The sequence below is a fragment of the Lissotriton vulgaris genome, chromosome 8, assembly GCF_964263255.1.
Source record: "Lissotriton vulgaris chromosome 8, aLisVul1.2, whole genome shotgun sequence".
Lineage (NCBI taxonomy): Eukaryota > Metazoa > Chordata > Amphibia > Caudata > Salamandridae > Lissotriton > Lissotriton vulgaris.
The window spans coordinates 525633333-525654486 of NC_141696.1; positions in this window are offsets into that span (position 1 = coordinate 525633333).

The window sequence follows — 21154 nt, forward strand, 5'->3', positions numbered from 1 at the left end:
TTTTAGAGTATTATCCAGGAGGGAAATCGGGCGATAATTTGCTGGGTCTGATCTGTCTCCCTTTTTGTAAATGGGGACGATGATACTAGTAGCCCAGGTGGCAGGCATGGCTACATGTGGGAGACTGTTAAAAATGTTTAAGAGTATTGGTGTCCAAAGAGTAGCATTAAATTTAATGATATCAATAGGGAGGCCGTCCGGCCCGGGCGCCTTGTTACCTAGGCTCTCTTTGATGGCTTTCCTGACTTCTAGGTCCGAGATCTCTAAGCCTTCTGTTTGGTTCATGTTGGGGAGAGGTTGCTCATCAGAGGGGGCGGCATAAATATTAGAAAAATAGGTCTCCCAGGCTGCACTGGTTATATTGCAGCTGATTTTAGTAAGCTCTTTGCCCATTTCCCTCGTTCTCCTGACTGCCGACCAAAATGGGGCGCTGCCACCCAGATTGGCGCTGATGACCAGCTTATCCCAGTGATCGGAGAGCAAATTTGCCTTCCTTTTCGATATTTTGTCTTTATAGTTTTTCCTGGCAGCTCGGACTACATCCTTACACCTGGGTTTAGCAGAAAGGGCCTTTCCTAACTCTCTATTGGCCACGGAGCAAGATGTATCAAACCACCGTGGCTCTTTGTGTTCAATAGGGAGTGGAACCGACAGGAGAATTTTTATATTTGAGCATAAAGCTTCAAAATCTGTAATCAATTTTTCATTATTTGTGCTTGGGGAGGAGAGGCATTTCAGTAAATCAGGATGTGCCTCCTGGATCGTGTCTATGATGGCCCCACAATCAATTCCTCTCCATTTAAGGCGAAGGCCGTCGATTGAGGGTGTAATATCCCTTGCCCCATTTAAATTCATGAAAATCGGACTGGGTGTGAAGTTAAAAATAGCTAACAATGGATTATGATCACTGAAGGACGTTTGCACCACAGAAGATTTGATTAAACAGTCCGATAACACAGGTGATGTAAAAATGTAATCGATAATTGAACCGTTATCCCTGCCCTTAAACGTGGGGGCAGAGGGAAAATTCATATCATACCCTACACTCATTACATCAACAAGATTAAAATCAGAAAGTATGCTGATCAGTTCCATACCCCTGCGGTCGTTACAGTGATCGAAATTAGTAGATCCATAGTTCTCTATAAGTTTTACATTAAAATCTCCCCCGATCAGAATACTAGTCTTAGTGTCTACTGACAGGGAACAATCAATCATGTTTAAAACTTTAGATAGAGCAGCAAAACTTTTGTTCGGTACACCATAAAAATCATTATTGTAAAAATTGATTAAATAAATTGTGGTCTTTGATTTCAATTTGTATTCCAAAATTTGAATATTGGGATTGGCAAGGTTATCTAACTTCAAATCATTAATTATACCGCCTGCCAAAATTCTGATCCCCATGAAGAGACCACCCACTGCTCGGCCAAAACTAGGTTTTACTGATGTTAGGCTGAAACAGTGGTAGCCTTCAATATACAAGTTATCAGCAGCCCAAGTTTCTTGGAACATAAGTATGTCTACATCATTGATTAGTTCGATCCAAGCAGGGTCCAAGAGCTTAGATTCTAAACCTGCAACATTCCAGCTTAGAATTGATAGGCCGTGTTTGAACCCCTGTTTGATGGATGTACTCCCAATATTCCCATTATCATGATTAGATTATTCGTTAGAAATGTCCGGGATGCTATCCGACAATATAATTTCTGTAACTGCAGTTTCGACGTCGAGCGATACAGCTGGAATTGTGGCACCCTCTAGGTTACAGACTTTTGCATTTTTGCACATTTCTTTATTGAGGGGTGTACTCAGTCAATCCTGTTCGTCTAATGATGAAAGATAATCGAACCGATTGAAAGTAGGGATTTTGTACAATGGCCTAGCTTCAGTCATCTGTGCAAACTGAAACGGATTAGGGATTGGGTAAGACCTATCCCTATAATTGCTCTGATGCATAGATGGGGCTTGAAAGTGCTGAGGATGGTTGGAGTTTAGGATTGGCATTGGTGGTTGTGGATGCCAGTTATAATTATTGGAATAGGTGGCATTTGGGTTCTGATTTTGAACAAAAAGGGGTGATTTGATCCTTGCTCCAAAATTCATATCCTGATGCGAATTAGTGGGGAAATTGTTTTTGTTGGGGAAGTTGGCCGTGGCTTGTTCTGGAGGTATCAGGTGTCGGTAGAAATATCCTAAGGGGAGGAGCGTGGTGTTAAATTCCCAGGGCGACGGTAAAGGGGCATTGGCTAGTGTTTTCTCTGCCCAATGTGGTTTTCTAAAGCTGATAGTGACACAGTCGCCCTCAAATTTTTTCCTAAGTGGTCCAATCCAACCCACTCGCTGTGTGTTAATAATCTCCCTTGCACCATCGATAGGGTAATTGCAGTTAGCAATTAACCAGTGCAGGGTTTTGTTTTTCAGTGATATGGGATTTTCATCCTGATCCTGTCTTAGTTTGGTGACATTTACTAACACTAGTACATATGCACCGCATTCCGGTGGGAGGTTAATGCGGGCAGGAACTTGTCTGGGTGTTTTTGGGGTGGGTTGGGTCGAGATAGGATTGCTTGTTGAAATTGGAGGGTGGCCTGTGGTGCTCACATTTGGGGGTTTAGTATTAGTGAAGGTATTGGTACCAGAATCCTTCCTTTTATCTGCAGGTTCGCTATTAGTGTACGGTGTTACTGCTTTTTGTTTGGAAGTTGGACCGTTGGCCGATGCAACAGGTGCAGCTTTGTGTGCGTTATTTGGGATAGTTGAAGGTACTTGTGAAATATTTGTGTTATTTGTTTTATTTGTTTTGGTACCTACTATTTTGGTGGGGTTGCTGTTATTCGAACTTGTTGCAGGGCCTTCCTTTAGGAAATTCTTAAGAGGGCTACTCAATTCGGTACAGAGACAAAATATCGATTTTTTAATATCGATAAGCAAAAATATCGAAGTTTTAATATCGATATACAAAAATATCGAAGGTAAGTAATATCGACAGTCTAAATATCGATATTGGTATGATATCAGTAATATCGAAGTTGTAAATATCGATGTTAATAATATCGAAATTAATAACTTTGATGTTACTAATATCTATTTTTAAATAAATTTAGTGTATATTATATTGTATTAATTATGTTTTATTATTTTTTTTAATGTTATTTTATTAAATATTGTGTTTTACTACTGTAGCGGGTTGTGGGTTTATAGGGGAATAGGGTGGGAAGTAATTTAATTATGTTAAATTAATTATTAATTATTAGGAATTATTAATTAATTAATTGAGAATTAATTTTAAATTATTTTTAATTAATTTATTAATTGATAAAAATGTTCTGTAGCGGGTTATGGGTTTATAGGGGAATAGGGTGGGAAGTAATTTCATAATAATTAATTAATTGATATATGTTTGTATATATTTTAATTAATAATTAATTGGTAATTAATTTCTATTAATTACTTAATTAATTAATGTCATTTTTTTCATATTTATAATGATTCATTAGTTGGTAATTAATTATTATTAATTATTTCAAAAATTAATTACAGTAATTTTTATATATAATTTATTGTTATTCTTAATTAATTAATTGTGCAAAATAATATTAATATTTAAATTAGATTAATTACAGCAAATGTGCTAATATATTTACTTTATTGTTATTGTTAATTAATAATTAATTGGTAATTAATTAATATTAATTAATTTTGGGTACAGGGGTATTTTTAGGGTTCAGGGTCAGTTTTCAGTTCATGGGTACAGGGGTATTTTTAGGGTTCAGGGTCAGTTTTCAGTTCATGGGTAAAGGGGTATTTTTAGGGTTCAGGGTCAGTTTTCAGTTCATGGGTACAGGGGTATTGTTAGGGTTCAGGGTCAGTTTTCAGTTCATGGGTACAGGGGTATTTTTAGGGTTCAGGGTCAGTTTTCAGTTCATGGGTACAGGGGTATTTTTAGGGTTCAGGGTCAGTTTTCAGTTCATGGGTAAAGGGGTATTTTTAGGGTTCAGGGTCAGTTTTCAGTTCATGGGTACAGGGGTATTTTTAGGGTTCAGGGTCAGTTTTCAGTTCATGGGTACAGGGGTATTTTTAGGGTTCAGGGTCAGTTTTCAGTTCATGGGTAAAGGGGTATTTTTAGGGTTCAGGGTCAGTTTTCAGTTCATGGGTACAGGGGTATTTTTAGGGTTCAGGGTCAGTTTTCAGTTTTTGGGTAAAGGGGTATTTTTTGGGTTCAGGGTCAGTTTTCAGTTCATGGGTAAAGGGGTATTTTTAGGGTTCAGGGTCAGTTTTCAGTTCATGGGTAAAGGGGTATTTTTAGGGTTTAGGGTCAGTTTTCAGTTTTTGGGTAAAGGGGTATTTTTAGGGTTCTGGGTCAGTTTTGGGTTTTTGGGGTACAGTCGTACAGGGTAAAAATTAAATAAATTTAAATTTAATCAATTAAATGAAATTACAAAATATAAAATTACATTACATTATTAAGTTTTTAATTTATTTTAAATGTATATGTATTAGTTTTAATTTTTTAATTATGTTTTAATATTTTTATTTAATATTTGTAACATTATATGTATTTTATAATTATTTTAACATCATTATTAATACATTTTAAAAAACGATATTTTTTTTTTCGATATTTTTGTACTACGATATTATTTTTCCAATATTTTTGTACTTACCTTGTTAGGGATAGGATTCCGATATTTTTGACTTCGATATTTTTGTCCCGATATTTTTGTATGTCGATATTTTTAATTTCGATATTTAGTCAGACATTCACTCAATTCATCTAGTTGTTTTTCTAATCGAGCAAGCCTGTTTTCAATTGGGGATAGATAAATACTTAATAGTTCCCCCAGTCTTTCCAGCAGGGGGTCATATGCCTTATCTGTGTTAGTGTTCATTGTTCTGCCCTGCTGAACAATTTCGCTATCGTCCCTCTGAGATATTACCGTGACCCTAGGTGTGTTATGGTTAGTGTTAGGGACAGAGTTTGTGTTTTTCCCAGATTTCCTTTGTGCTCGGCCATGTTTCCTGACCATGGTGACCCGGGGCTTGGGTGCATGTAACTTCAATTTTTGAACTGCCCCCTCTCGCCTACCTCTCGCTTGCCTGGTGTTATCAGCAGATTTCACTTTGGGAGAGGGATTAATGAGTAGGTCAGGGGTTTTTTCCAGGTCTGTGCTAATATCAGTGTCTGAAAGTGGCTGAAAGGTTAATCTCGCTGGGGATGGTGTGGATGTCAGCGCAAACATCAAGTAGGGGTCTGATGTTATTAGGCATAGCTTGTGCAGGTGTGGTGGCGGTAGCAATAAGGCCAAGTGAGGAACGTTTGGCATGCGCCAGATCTTGAGATACCCTGCGTTCTAAAAGGCTAATGCCCTGATTGATGGCGTCATTGGCCTTCGTTATAAAAAGGTCAATGGGGCCAGTCACAGCAGCAGCTGTTCTGCTGCGGGTGCCTCTTGGGGACATGCTGACAATTACTAGCCCCTATGCTGCGATTTGGGTTACTACGCGGAACAACAGACACAAATGTCAATAACACCTGGCAAAAAGGCAGATAGTCCCAACAGTAATTTCTGTAACCACAGTTCCCAAATGAAGGTTGGCCGGTGAAAAGTACCTTAATGTAGAGACGAAATGGAGTGGCCCCGTCCCGTCCTCCTCGTGCCTCTGAGGGCCACAGAGGGCCCGCCCTTTGCCTGGGCTTCGCCCCGGGCACTCCCCGCGCGCGACTCGCGGGGCGAGAGGTGTTGCACTCCTTTAACGCGCCTCCGGGCGCTCTGCTCGCGTCACGGCCGCCGGGGCACCTGGGAGTTGTGGTTCCCTGCCCGCTCGGCGCCGTCGGTCAGGAGATGGGTGGTCGTTGCGCCGTTTCCCTCACGGCGGTGCTGATGCACAGGACTGGCCCAGAGATGGTGGGTTTGACAAGCCGTTTCCCTCACGGCGCTGCTCTCTGCCTGTGAATGCATACAGCACATATAGAAAGAGGAGAATGCCTCTTAGCCACAGATGCAATCCTGCATCCAATGGAAGCACCCTTGCAGCATAGTACAACAGTGTCTACATTAGCACTAAGCTGTCATAACAGAGCCAGAGCAGAAAGGAAGGACAGGAATGCACTGTGTTTCATAAATATGGTTGCATTTCTGCCCTTTCACTTAGGTGTAGGGCAGCACATCAGGGATCATTGCTGCGCTGCCCTACGCCGAAAATCCCAGAAATAATGCATACGTAGTCGATTAAACCAGGTGGCCTCACCCTAACCTCAATATCACCCACCTACAGCTCAATGAATAAGCCATTGATGCAAACAGCCAAAAGAAATAAAGGTGAAAAAGCATTCCTTTTGCAGCGGAGACAACAAAATGCATTAGAAGGTATTGATCGTATTAACAAAGAAGTAGTATTTTTTAGGGAAAGACTAGGCCCAGCTTTAACATTAGAATTTATCATTTTCTGTATTTTATCGGACCAGATACACAGTGAAATCACAAGACAACATCACTGTAGAAGCGGGGAGCAACAACGGCATATTAATTGCAAAATAGGCACTTGGTGCCTGTGAATAATAAGACAGAGTAAGCCAATATAAAGTTGGAGACAATGTAAGGTCTGTGTCTCATAGGTCGTGAGTCACCTGACTGAATATATGTATCTATCAACATTTCTGTTTACATGTTTTAACGCCAATATTTGATTAATGCACCAGACATAATTGAAAAGGTGGTGAGACTGATAAATGCGAGGATGTAACAAAAAATTAGGAATTCTGGCAGTAAGGAGTTTGAAGAGGAGCAAATGAGCAGTTATAATGCACTCTTGGATTGGTGCAGTAAACTTGTGAGCAGCATTTCCAGGATCCCAAACTGAAAGTGTTGCTCTCTACTGAAGAAAGGCACATACCCTGAAACAGGTGTCTGGAGATACACAGCACTGGCTGGGCCAACAATGGTGAAAACTAAACAGACTTTCAGTTAAAGTGAGTATTATTTTGCCCTGCGTTTACCACAGTGCAGCTGTGCACATTGTGTGCTATGTATGCCAGGCAGTGCGCCCCCCCATCATTTTATATGATCTGCAAGTGCATTAAATCAAGAAATATTTAAACTTGTTCACGAAACGAGACTACTTAAATAATGAGAAAACACATTGCATACACATGCGGATTGTTTGAATAATTGCACCCTCAAACGACATTTAGCAGGACGAATGAACAGCGCCTTCAGACATTAACGTTTGTTCCATTCACAGTTGCATCGCTAAACTCCATGGTGTCATCTGCACAAATCTGGCTCATTTCTTACTCCTTGAACAATTAGTACCAGAATTATATTACTAATTATAATGAATTGTGTAATTAAAAGAGGAATTTCACAAGGACACATGCAACCAATTAAGAGGCACATTTATCATGATGTCGTCTAGTGCAATTGAAATGAAGGTCATTTGGTGGACTGGTCTAACGGGGTAGCAATTCAATGTTCAGTTGCTAACTTGAAAGAGGAAATCCTTTGTAAATTAAAAGTATTGATGGCCAAATTTAGCCTTGAGTAGGCATAGAATGATTAATTACGTGTCAAAGGCAAGTGTTGTTTGAAAAGAAAGAAACGAAAGAGTTTGTCAAAAGCAGAACTGAATTCAGCATTCAGCATAAAATAATGGGAAAGGCGATTTGCTAAATACTTTTTACCAGATAGACGAGGAGAGCCAAGCTGGCATATTCCATGTATCTAATCTTTTCTACTTGAATTGTTAACTCCACATACTGTGGTAAGTGGGCCCGATTTACAAAGGGAAAGCTACATGTGGATTTATTTGATCACATAGATTTCTACCTATGCCTCCGCAGAGATAGTGTTCATTATTTCGTGGTGGAAATCTACACCTAGTAGTAGAATTTAAGAATCTCCATCCTTCATATGAGGTGATAGAACTACCTACAACAGAAATTATGACAGTAAAAGTTACTACTAGTACATTTGGGGTCAGATTTATATCATACACCTCTTGAATGACTTCTCTGCCCCGATAGTGGAGAACTATAATTGCGGGGCAGAAAAATCTGCCATCAAGCCAGTATACTCAGAATGGAAGGGAATAGGGAAACAGCACCTGGGCCAAATCTCACATACTTGACACACATTTACATGCAATCTCATTGATATATCCGACACAAAAGGCTTGCCCTCTTCTTGTTGGACTACCACTCTACCATGACACCATACAACAATGGCGTCATCCAAGATGCTGCCAGCCCCCCTGAACAGGACGAGGAACTTCACTATGTAAACAGGTATAGTATCTGATCATTACAAAGATCTTCATGGTCTGTCACTATATACCCTGAGTCGAGCAGAGAAGGCATCATGTGGAAGAAGTTGACAGACTATTTTAATGTATTTGAGTTGAAATCGGGCATCATTTTGGTCTTCAAAGAAGTTGTTGGAAAAAGGAGGTGGGTGAAGGGGAAGTTGTCTAAGCTACAGGTGAGAAATGCTCCTCCCATCTCCCATCCCTGCCTCACCCTTCTCGAGAACTTGCCCTCTGAGTAAACACCATGATCTGCCTATGGCCTGCCTGTTCCATGGACCCCAATGAAAGGTCAAGTAATAGCTGAACATCCTTTCTACTTCTTGTATCACCATCCATGACTCCTTTTTCTTCCTCACTCCTAACAGATATGCAGATATCACACACAAGTCCCTCATACACAGCCTCTAACAGAACCCTTATCAACAAGTAAACTGTTAAAAATTGGGATCACTGACATATCAAGAAAACAAATATCAAACTTACAGAATTATTGAAATGTTAAAATCATTAACAAAAATATCGAGACCCTCTACTTCATTGAAAAATTCACTAATATCGTGCAAATGAATAGCAACATCAAAGATATCTAATGTAACATATATTGAAAGCCAAAATATTGGAAAACAAAAATATTGTGACTTATAACTAACCATCGACCATGTCCAAAATATCGAAACCAACAATATCGACTATAAATATCATCAAAACAAGTAATGAATAACATTTAAAAATACAAAAAATGCAATATTTAAACAAACAAACAGCAAAAAATATATCCCACAGTAATAGCTACAATGTATAAATACAATATAATATTTCAGTGAACCAAAATAATACATTTAAAGTATATCAGCAGAAAACTCTTCTAAATTATACATTACATGTATTTACATCCCACTTATATAAACACATCTTTGTATTCACAAAAAATATTATTTTTTGCTTAAAATAAATGCATTCAATATAAAATGAAATAAGTTATCTTGAATGCGAGCATAATAAAACACTAATTGGCTTTTTCTAAATAAGGACATAACTGGAAAAAATCATGAAATGAAGCTAAAACGACCAATATTATTAATCCATTCAAACTATAACCTATACAATAGCTTAACCAATTAAACAGACAATATAAAAGCCACAGTAATTTACCTGAAAATGCCCTAAAAAACAAAAATCATTTGAAGAGGAAGAAATTCTGCTCGATTTTCCCTGCAAAAGAGAAACCCACAACATATACAACAATATATCCACTTCTCCAAGTAAGTAATATTTATATTTAAAATCCAATGTTAAATAATTTCAACTTTGAAAAAAATCAATAAATAATTACTAACACAGTTTTTAACATTTATCATCTTCTACAGAATATTCAACCTTCAAGTAAACTCCATCGACAAGTATACATCAAAGACCACAAAAAAAGTAAGTATATCTAAAAAACTGCTTTAAACGTTCTAAAACAGCAACAGTTAAAGGTCCAAATGTTTATAAACATTAAAATATGATTTAAGCAATAAATATACCTACCCTTTCTCTTCCAACAGGAAAAAAACACATTTTTCAAGAAGAAGCTTGCTGAAGAAAAAGTTTCCAAGAAGACAAAACTTCGCTACACAACATACAAGTAAGTTTAGAAAAAAACTAACTTGTATATGACTATATATTAATAAACAACATTTATTAAATAACTGTGTTACTATATTTATATTATTATAGTAAATAAAGACAAAATGACAGAATGGGTAAAATGTATAACATCGCAAAAGGGGAAACTGTTAACGTGTTACATGGGATACACCTACAGTCAAGAAAATGTTTCTGTGGAACATATTAATTGGAAATGTACCAAATATTATTCTAAAGCATTATTGGAGGGCAACTACCAAAGAAACTGTAGTAATTAATGTAAAAGAGCATAACCACCCCCCCAATGTAACAGAAGTAGAAGTGAGAAAAGTATTAGAAAAAATAAAAGAAGCAAGAGCTAGTACCCAGGAACTCATAGCACATATGCTGAAAGATATACTATCCCACATACCAGAACATATAAGAGGCCAGTTCCCATCAATACCCACCTCATAACATGAACTAAAAGGGCCACCAGCGACACCCCATGTGCTCCTAAAATATGTAGAGATATAGACATCCCACCACAGCTTAGAATGACCCACAGATAGAACAATTCCTATTAAATGATAATAAAAAGTAATGACAAATGTATACTGATTGTTGCTTCTCCTAAAAATATGGATGATGGGTGGCACATTCAAAATGTGGCCCAAACTATTTGATCAATTATACATATAGATCGCGAATTTCAAAAAACGAATATACCTTTTGTGAATGCATTACTGCCAAACAAAGAAGGCAGTACCTAGATTGACCTGCTAAACCATATTAAGCAATAGACAAACATCTACTATCCCCAAAACATGTTATTGACTTTATGCAAGCTACAATCCAATCCATACAAAAAATATACCCCCACACAGCTATACAGGGATGTTACGATAATTGTAATCAAAGTATATGTCATGACCTACAGAAATTTGCACTAAGGGCCTGATTATGAGTATGGCGGTCCCAAGACCGATGTAATTGTGGTGGCGGTCCGACCACTGCAACCTCGGTTGTCCGACCACACAATTATAAGTGTGGCGGTGGGACCACAACCATCCCGACACAAGCCTCGCTTAACTCCCAGGATGCTATTGGGGAAGATGCCCACAATGACAGTGGTGCCAATGCCAGAACCGCTGTGCATATTACAAGTGGGCTTTCCAACAACCTTTTCAAGGTGAGAATGCCACCTGAAAAAAAGGTTGGCAGGCTGGGAGGGGGCCCCAAACAGGGGCTTGTGTTTTTTTGCCCATTCGGCATTGAGGTTGGGGTCACATGTTGTGCCCCCCTATCCCTGCACCATTGTTTGCGCACTGTATGCCATGCATGGCATGGTGCATGGTAACAGTGCACACATGACAGTGCAGGGGCTGCAGTGCAGCAACATTGCCTTCAGACTCACTCTGTGAGGGGAAGCATGCTACTGCAGCAAGACCATTGCCAGCACACCACCGGGCTGGCAGTCAACTCAGAATGCGGCAGTCGAGAAGCTGCAGGCTTGGCAGAGTTTTCCTGACCGCTGCAATGGCCATCAAGCAATCTCATAATTGGCCCCTAAGTGTGGAATACACCACAAACAGCTAATTTGCCTCAGGATTCCCTGTGAAAGAAATAGCCAACCATTACAACATCCTAATAGAAGCCTAATGGACTACTTTGAGGATACATCGGTAGGCAGACTGCATAGGTCAGGAAGGTCTACGACAGCTCCTTGGCACAGGAGGCAAAATCAAACAACACAGTGTAAGGATGGCATAATGCCTTTAAATTCACACTTGGCAGAACTAAACCTACGCTATACAAATTACTTAAAACCTTACAAAATGAGCAAGGCTACTAAGAACTTAGAATTGAACAATCTGTTACAGTAATCTTTCCTAAACAAACCAAACAAACAAGAAAAATGAATGAAATCCTACAAACCGAAACTAAGAATATTGATAAACAACAAAGGACTAGACTAATTAGAAGTAATAACCAAATCTCTCCTCTAAACCACATTTAACAATATTAATACTATAATTTAAAAAATCTTTTAACTTTATTAATACATAAAACAAATGAACACTTTAACAACACATCATTTTAAAAACACATCACATACTTTCAACAAAACAACATGTAAATATATCAACATAGCATTCAATTCAATTAATCGTTATTTAGGTACAAGAGTATCCACAAAAGTTCAAACATACAATAAAAGCACATAATATATCTGCAATAAAACACATAAATAAATAAATCAACCGCACCATAAAAACAAACAGTGCATGAAACAGTATAGCTATTTAGCTGTTTTTTTAACTTAATCAGAACCTGATTACGACTTTGGCGGTGTGGCAATGGGCTGCCTTACCAGCGCCCCACTGCCACACCACCGAAGCTGTACTGAGACCGCCCGCCAGATTAGAAGTTTTCTCATGGTTTGGCGGGCAGTGCTTTGGCAGTCCCAGGCATTGAGCCTTAGAAAGGCACCGCAATGGGAACGCTAAAGCAAGTTCCTGCCTGGCATGGATTTTAAGTCCATGCCATGCAGGTATTGGGGTTGCATGCACACACAGGAGGACACATCATATGCCCCCCGGAATGCATTCCATTTCCCTGACAAACCAGGGGGCACTGTAGAGCCCCCTTAGTTTCCTCACCACCACACTTTACATAGCGGGCTCACATCATGAAAACTGTGGCAGTGAGGAAACTCATAAAATGCTTGGTGGTGCCACAGTGACACTGCCTGCATATTGTGATCCTCAGACCCCCTCACCATCACAGAGGGATCATTGACCCCCAGCGGTTGCAGCAGTCCAATTGTGGTCCAACCACCAAACTCAGAATATGGCAGTCGGACAGTAAGCTGCACTCCCAGCGACCCTCTGGTATGGTAAGGTACCCTGCAATTTGATTATCTATTTTAATATTCAAAAATGCGACCACACTCAGCTTTCTTGTCTCTGAGACCATTCTTTCATTATGGAAGGATTTATACAAGGCTTGCTGTAACTCCATTTTGCTAATCATATTGTTGCCCTCAGGGTTCTCAAAAACATGCTGATAACCAGGCATTCGCAATTAGGATTCCCCCCCTACTAGCCATGGAATATCCATGCCCTTATTGTAACTGAGGCAGGCCATGCTAATATTCCTAGTGAGGTTTGCCTCTTTGTTTTCCCACACTGCTACCCACAACAAGGATGGGCAGGCCTTGATCCTTGATATAATCATATATACACACACATATATATATAAATATATATATATATATATCCACAACAAAGCTTCCATTCCGAAGAAAGAAGAGCGCAGACCTGGACTTTCGGAAAAGGCACTTTAATATGCAATACACAGCTTGCTTGATATCTCCACAGCTTGCTTGTTCCTTACGCGTTTCAGCTATCGTCGTAGCCTTGATCACAGGTGAGCAAGTTGCATCTGGGTTAGCTGTATCACGACGTCATTTGTGCGCCGCGTTAGACTCAGTGTATTTATAAAGTCTTAACTTCATACAACTCCCATAATACACCTTGAATTGTTGGTCTCCATTTCCTTTCATTAAACTACTGCATTCCATTTTATCTCTTCATTTTTCATAAATGTTTATGCAGACTTTAGTAATGTGTGTTCCAGTCCGTTCAAAGTGCTGACAGTAATGCTCATTTCATAGCAATGCCGTTTAAATGTCAATTTCATTTAATTGCAGTACCTGTAATTCGTAGAGTTATAGAATATAATATATATATATATTCACTGAAAAAACCATAGGTTATAGACCATATATAGTTAGGAATTAGCATTTACAAAACCTTAATTTACTCGCACAAAACCATTGAAATTCGCATATATAGTTAGTTGCGCTAACTATATATCGCGCACCCGCAATCCACTGCTGATGATGTCACATATTACATCATTCATGACATGGTCAGTGACATCACTGATGACATCACTGATGACATCATCCAGTGACTGTATGTTTCTGTAAAGTTAAATATGTCCTACATATTGAAGAATGAGTGGATGTATAAGTGTCTGGATGAAGGATTTAGTAGGTGCATGACTGACTGTATGAGAGAGTGATTAAATGTGTCTCACTGAGTGCATGGGTTAGTGACTAAACTGTCTTAATTTCTGCATCATTATATCTGTTGTTCTGTAAACTGTTGCATCTGTTGATCAGTAGCTATATGAGTAACTATATGGGTTATTGATTGGTTGCCCAAGTATTTGTATGGGAGACTGAGTGTGTGTATGTGGTAGGCTGGGAGGTGTGTGACTCTGTGCATAGATGTGTGAGCAGTTGATTCACTAGATATATGGGTTCAAAAGTGCATGTGGAAACAGCTGTATGGGTAGTTGACTGTGTGCATGAGTGTATTGGTGAGTGAATGGATATGTCAGTGCTACATGTCAAAGTAAGTACATATGTAAAACACAGTACATGTGAGAGTTGACATATATAAATAACTGTGCATAAGAGCCAGTGAATGTGTGAGTGGCTGTATGGATCATTGTGAACTTGTATCAGTGATTGTATAAGAGAGTAAATATGTGTTAGAATATGTTTCAATAAGTAAGGTGTGTATAACTGTATAGTTGAGGAAATGGAGGTGTGATTGATTCAGTGCATGACTGACTAGGTGTGTGAGTAACTCCATGGATGAGTGATAGTCTGTGAGTGTCTGTTTACTCTGAATGTATCTAAGGTTATATTAGAGTCTGAAGAGGTTGATCGTATTATCACATGATTGATGTCATCAGTGATGTCATCAGTGATGTTATTTGGGTTGTCATCAGTGATGTCATCAGTGATGTCACTGACCATGTCATGAATGATGTAAAATGTGATATCATTAGCAGTGGATTGCGGGTGCGCGATATATAGTTAGCGCAACTAACTATATATGCGAATTTCAATGGTTTTGTGCGAGTAAATTAAGGTTTTGTAAATGTTAATTCCTAACTATATATGGTCTATAACCTATAGTTTTTTCAGTGAATTTCAATGTTTTTTTAATAGCAAATATGAAAAGCTGTAAAATGTCAAGTACATGGTAGGTAAAAACATTTTCGGATTTATGCACGCTGATGTGCTTTAAACGCTGCCCCCCCTCCTCTTTTCTTTTAAAAATTGGAAGAAACAAAAAGTATTCCCTTCCATAAATAACCCAAGACTTTTATTTTGTTATGGCAAGGGAACGAAATAGAGAATAAACTATAGTTGGTCACCATGGGGTTTAAAGAAGGGATGGTTCTTCACCAGATTAGATATTTACCCAGACCCTCATTCTCCAATGTGATGAACTAGGCTAAAATTCTTCTGGTGCCTGCACCCTGTCACAAAATATCACCCTAAAACATGGAATCTCCCAAACACCAGATTGAGTTGAACCCCACAGTAAGCCTTATTTCTTCAGGGCCTCAGAATTTCTTTTGCTTTGCTCATGGAAATTGTGGGATATAGGAGAGATAAGGTGTCACCATTAAGAAAGGGTAGTATTTTTAATTTGCATATCAATTATGTTAAACCTTTTAGACATATGATATGCTAGCTTGAACTTATGCTTTACATTTGAAGCCGAATTCAACAGCTTAAGTAAGTAGGTTTTCGTAGTTGTAACTTTAAAGGGTGATCTAGCAAGCTGTAAAGATTTTCTAAAACAGTGGAGCGTATTTAGTTTTTTAATGTACATGTTTATGAAACGATTACACAAATGAAACATTTGTGAGTTTTAAATTTCCGGAGAAGTATAATTCACCAATAGCTTTCTCTGTAGATGTTTTTCCATTAACAATCCCAGTTCCATCACCCGCCCAGGATATCACTACTGTTAGTTGTCATTGTTGCTTCTGTTTTAATAAAAAATGTTTTAAGGTGTTTACTGTTTTTGTTGCGATGTATATATTTATAAGTTATTAAAGTGTTATAATCCTACTAATTTTTTATCGATTATTGCTCTTTGAGATATTCCCTGTCTACAAACAGAGAAGAATAGGAATATTCTGTCTCCCTTTGCAGATAGTGAAGGATAGGTAATGCGGACTTTTGTCCCCCGTTGTAATCCGTCATGCCTGTTTTTCTCCCCACTGATTGATTGATTGGCTGGACATTTATTGTTCAAGGAATAGTTTTTTCGAGGTATTCTCTGTTTGCAAATAACGTGGAATAGAAATATTCTGTCTAGTCTTTGCAAGTAGAGAAGGGTGGTTAATGCAGACCTTTGTCCCCCGTTGTAATCTGTCATGCCCATCTACTCCCCACTGATTGATAAACTAGTTCCAGCCGGACCATTTATTAGAGGTACATCATCTGGCTCAACCGGAGGGTACCCCTAATAAAGAAGACATATGTAAAATACGAAGTAATCACTGTATCCTGTTAAACAGAAACTTTAGCATGAAACACACTTGAAAAGGAAGGGAAAGAAATCGAACAAAATCAGTAGGCCACTGATGAGTTTTTGACTTCGCTAGAAATAAGAAACATGAAAGTGGTGAGAGAAGCCAAGCTTGACGTTACGGCAGCCACGAGGTAGCTAGGCTCCGCCACCCCCCCACTGCTCCAAGCATGTCTGTCCCACCGCCCGCCACGCCCAATAACGGTAACATGAAATAGATACAAATCAGCAGATACCTACCCCCATTCCGGAAACTCCCGAAGTGCAACAGGTTCGCGGCTACGCCCATCCGGAAGACGAGGCCTTCGGCACGTGTAGGGCGGGTCCTGCTGGCAGCCGTCGGCCGGGGAGGTCGTCGCGAAAGGTGGGCCAGGAGAGGAGCCGAGGCCGACGGGATCCCTTGTCCCATCCTCTTCTTTCTTCAATAATGGCTGCGACAACGGGGGGGGATGTCTTGCACATGCCACCGACCCCCCCCTCCCCTCATATCTCCTGGTCTGGCCCCGGCTTGGTATGAGCTCCCCGTTCGGTCCTGAAGCGGCGCCCTGCAGGCCACGGGGGGATGTCTTGCCTCTGCCTCCGACCCCCCCCCCCTCTTATCGCCTGGTCCGGACATCATGGATATCAACGCCAGGTGTCGGCGTGGGGTGCGCTGGGAGGGAGAGGGCCCCTCAGCTGCACCCCCAACGCTCCACTCACCCAACAAAAGGTCTCGTCCACTATTGCGAGGCAATGATGCTCCGCTCACCCAGCGGGGGTCTCGTCCACTGTTGCGGTGCAACGGCGCTTCTGAGTTCAGCTAGAAAGTGAGTCCTGCGTCCAGAAACGTTCTCCTCGACTTCGAAGATTCTATAAGAGCCACAGGGGCCCCCGGCCCCCGCAGACACCCCCGAAGGGGAATGACTGCCATGATCACCCACGGAACGACCACGACGTAGCCGCGGGACGTCGGCGCGCTCATGCCGGCGCCGGCCTCAGTCTTGAAATTACCAAAATCCTGCAAGACTACCAACTTGATCAGTTCCGGTGGGACACCAGTATGACCCGGTAGGAGAGATTGTTGCCTCCCACCCCACTTTGACTGATGGTTCATGTCGCCAGTCCCCTCTGCTACCCTTCAACAAAAACTTTTGGACTGCCCAAAGAGGTCCCGGTCCAACCACGAGTTGGTGGAGACATTTTGACTATACTTGGACCTTCCTGACCTCACCCAAAATGGCGCCGGTACAAATGAAACTCTCAACTCCTTGTTGTGCCCCGATTGCTCAGCCTTGATATCATGAAATTGATCCGGGATGGGTATTGATTATACGTTCGAACAATGAATTGACATGGGACGGGTACTGATTACACGTTCGGACAATGAATTGATATTTAGTTCTAATGCATCATTGATTACTGTATTTATTGAAGGTTCGAATTGTCGACACTTTTGGTACTTGCTCACAATGAATTATCGATATGATTTTGTTGCACTTGTCGCACTTTTTACTATCAAATCAACGACCACTGACTCTGTTATGTTTTCCACAAATAAATACCCCCCCCCCACCATTTACAGTTCCAGCCTGCTCCGTGGCCGGCCCACGGGGTTGTAGGCCCGTATTTGTGCACCAACATTTTTATTAAAGGTTTTTGAAAAAGCAAACGTAGTTGTAACGCGTAGATTGGTAAGTTTCGAATAAATGGCCACTGTTTCCGATATAACTAAAAAAAAAAAAAAGCAGGTGAAATGAAGCAGCTCGATTAGTTAAGGGTTAAAAAGTATAGTACGCAAAAACATATCAAATATGAATGGTCCAGGTTTGTTGTATGTGTTTTTCATTTTTGTACAGCATAAAGCAATCGATAAAGATCCTGGTATTTAGCCTCTACTTTATATGCTACCTGTATCAGGGAAGTTGTTTTAAATGCCCCTAAGCCACCCTGAAGGTATGTCACCTGGCCCCCCTAGTACGAACGAAAACGACCCCGTACCACTGTATGTTATCTCTCTTCCTCAAAGGAGAGCACGAGCTCGCCCCCACTTTACACCGACTGCCCTTTGTTTTGACCCTCCCCTGCACACGATCCGTAATGCCACACTTGGGCGACCTATGCTATCCAAAGGCCTCCGAAGTGCTCGATCTTATCGCCTGCCCAACCTTTGATCTGATCATCCCCTCCTGCCCTCGTGTCCTGTAGGAATGTCCGGCTGAGAGATCACAATCTCTTGTTACATTCAGGAGGGGGGGATGACATCCGAGCGACTGGTATGGGAATAGGCCTGAAGCTGGGATTCCAAACATGCTTTTCCTACTTCGAAGTATCTTTATTGCAATAAGGAATGTTTGTGCATCATAAACATGTGTATAAAAGACGAAACCTCAGAGAAACTTGTTAGAGCACCTCCTGAAGACACTATGTGCGTGTCCGAAATGACAGGCTCTCCTCATGAGAAATAAAACTCTGTTCTTGTGTTCCTGCTTCCAGCGCCCGTCTCTTTATTTGGTAACCGTTCAAGATGGGAACTAAGTGGCGTCTTGTGCCAGCAGCCTGGGCATCGGTTGTAATCTGGGCTGAATTTTCCTCAGCACGGGGTGTGATTCTCAGGGAAGAGCAGCGCATATGGGAGGAGGTTTATGGCCCATGCATGAGAGAGAGAGCGTGGGTGACCAGTGCGTGGGGGAGATGCTTGCGAAGGTGGGGAGCCATGCTGAGGATCGGCGGCGTTCAGAGAGTGGGTCTGGTCAAGGCATCTAAAATGGCTGCCGTGCACGACAAACGTGTGGCATTGGAAAAAAAGAAAGATGGCGCAAACAATGTTTATCAATACGAATTAATTTTTAACAATCATTTTTAACAATATATTTACTCGCAGTGTCAAAATGGTGGTCAACACTTCCTGATTTCCTTCGAATCGAACGTTAACAGACGTCACGATCGGCGTCGTGCAGAGAGTGGGTCTGGTCAAGGCATCTAAAATGGCTGCCGTGCACGACAGAAGTGTGGCATTGGAAGAAAAGCAAGATGGCGCAGACAATGTTTATCAATACGGATTAATTTATAACAATTATTTTTTACAATATATTTACTCGCAGTGTCAAAATGGCGGTCAACACTTCCTGATTTCCTTCGAATCGAACGTTAACAGACGTCACGCAGCAAAAAAAAAAAAAAAAACGCTCACGCGCAGCCGCTGGAAGACAAGTATCAACATATATGAGCATCCTCAGCCACCCTCAGAAAACATAGGGGGTCAGGATACGTCTCCCGTACCCCCTTATACCCATTTCTCAAATTGTTTTTCCTCCATCTTGTAATTTAATTAAAACGAAACACAAAATGGCGAATTCCCGTTTCGCGTCCTGATTCGCTACCCAGTTCGCGAACCGGAAAGAGCTTCTTCAGCAAAAAATCAAATTTTTTTTATTTGCCCCACGGGACCCTTTAATAACCCCAACATCATTCCTAGGGGGTCAAGAAGGGTCTACCTTGCCCCCTTTCATTAAATTCGCCCTTCGTTTTTCTCCTCTTCTTGTCTCTCGATCCTACCGAGAGACAAGATGGCGGCCGCACCGGACTGTTTAGAATGTTGACAGACACCGGAGAGCCAATCAGCTTCGCTTCGCAAAGCTTCGTTACGCGAAAAGTACGCGATCTGGAGCGCTATCCGGGACGCTGTCACAGATATATCTGTTTTTTTAAACGTTAATTTCTCAAAATCCACTGGAGCACATATATTGAGACCCAGCAAAGGCACATCGGGCTAACAGTCCCTACAATTTTGCCAAGTTTCGTGTAAATCCATTCAGCCGTTCGAGCTAAAAGTGAGGCCAAACGCCCTATGGAAAAATGAATGGGAAAAACGCGTTTTGGGACCCCCCTTTTTTCTTGGCCCCCCCTTGACGAAACCCCCCCCCAAATTTTCAGGGGCTGCTCAGAAACGAAATGTGCCATTTTCCTGAAAATTTCAGACGATTCCGTCCACAAACGCCAAAGTTATTAGACATAGAATTTTCAAAAGTTCCATAGAGAAAAAAACCTAACTATATATACCTACTGGCGACCGCCAGTAGGTAATATATATATATATATATATATATATATATATATATATATATATATATCACGACGTAGTTTTGGCAAAAATATATATATATATGTTCCCAAAAAAGCTCCATTTTACTGGGGGCCCCCGACCCTGCAGGGCGGACTCTTGGTTACAGGAACGGAGAATCCTGCCATTTCAACAACATCACAAAGGCAAGAGCCCAACTCCGACTTGTATGCAGGCTGACGTTTAATCATCGTATGCTCAGTAGCCTCATCACACTCCTTTCTTCCCAACCGGCTTCGGCGAGCTCGCCTTGTTCACAGATGAGTGTAATTAATAGCATGCTAAAGCATGCTGAGCATACGATGATTAAACGTCAGCCTGCATACAAGTCGGAGTTGGGCTCTTTTCTTTGTGATATATATATATATATATACATATATTCACTGAAAAAACCATAGGTTATAGACCATATATAGGGGGTCATTAGGATTGCGGTTTTTCCGCATCCTCGGGGCCGGCGGAAGCCACCGCCGGCCTTGAGGATGCGGAAATACCGCAGCGGACTGACCAAGGACCCATCGCCACATTAGGATGGCTGGTGGGTCCTGGTTTCCGTCCGCAGCTTTTCCGCCGCGGTCGGCTTACAACCGCGGCGGAAAAGCTTTAATATGGTGACAGTGTCTTCCAGACACCGTCCACCATATTAGGATGGGCAATACAATATGCTTTTCCGCTGCAGGTTTTCCGCCGTGGAAAAGCATACGGAACTTCACTGCGGGGGCCCGTTGCG